The following is a 1,184-nucleotide window of genomic DNA, read 5'->3' on the forward strand; positions in this document are numbered from 1 at the left end:
TTCTAGTAGAAATAATGTTTCTTAATGAGTTATTACTATACTGCTCTTAGATTTAAAAATTACTTATTCTCCTTTGTTTCTCATTTGCAAAGACAATCTCTACCTGTTGGTTCCATCCTTCCTTATCTAAGTCCTTCAAATGTTTTTATACTAGAGTGGGTAGTCTGACTAAGAAATAGTACTGTAACCGCTCAGTCCTAAAGGAATTAGTTGAGCTTTCTATTGTGTTGAAAGACAAATGACCAACTTCTGGTGACCAGAGAGTTAAAATTTGGGAACATGAGNTTCCAACTGGTTCCTGAATGTTATCAAGTCAGATTCTCTCAGCTTTTGTCAAGACTTTCTTTCTTGACTTCAGGAATTCAAAATTCAAAATCTTTTGGTAGGCATTAGCTCAGTGCTATATTATTCAACATATATTTGGGATGAAATTTTANACCTACATAGATTTTACATAGAAAATGTGGAAATGAATACACCAAGGCAACATGACTATGTATTCACCTCTAATATTTTTCTTTAACAATATAATACTCCCACATAAGACATGATAAATAGGTTTCCTTTAATAAAGAAGGAAGAAATTACAATGCCTTTCTGAGTGTTCCATCGTTCCTTTCTCATCTTCTCTATTTTTTTATTTTTGGTGTGGTCACAGAAATGTATGTTTTCAAAAGTTCAAGAGCTAAGGAAACTTACTCAACTTGCTTTCATAAACAATATAGATAATTTGGTGAATGGTAAAAATCAGTCTTAAAAGTTTACCATTAATATCAGTTATTGTTTCTATTTAACCAATAGGAAAAATCTAGCAATGAGTGGTTTAGCCTTGCCCTCCAGCACAAAAATTTACTGAAGAGCAGAGCTAAACACATAAATCAAAGTTATCTCTACTCTACAGCTTGTCTTAATTTAGTTCCAAAGACCCTTCTAAATATTAACTCACCCGAACAGTCAGCATTAACCTTTCTTAACACCATCTTCCAAAGAACAATGGTTGTGAATCTGATTCATAGAGTTGGAGGAGGCAAAAGGGAAATGATTTCAAGAAGCACTTGGGAATTTGAAATATGTTACCTTCTCAGATTCCTCTGAGTATATTCATTTCTACTATCAGGAGAATAAAAATAACCACTTTATTTATTTTGTTAAACCAGTTAATAACATACTATTAGTCTTCTTCC

This window comes from Mus pahari, chromosome 3 (assembly GCF_900095145.1).
Source record: "Mus pahari chromosome 3, PAHARI_EIJ_v1.1, whole genome shotgun sequence".
NCBI lineage: Eukaryota > Metazoa > Chordata > Mammalia > Rodentia > Muridae > Mus > Mus pahari.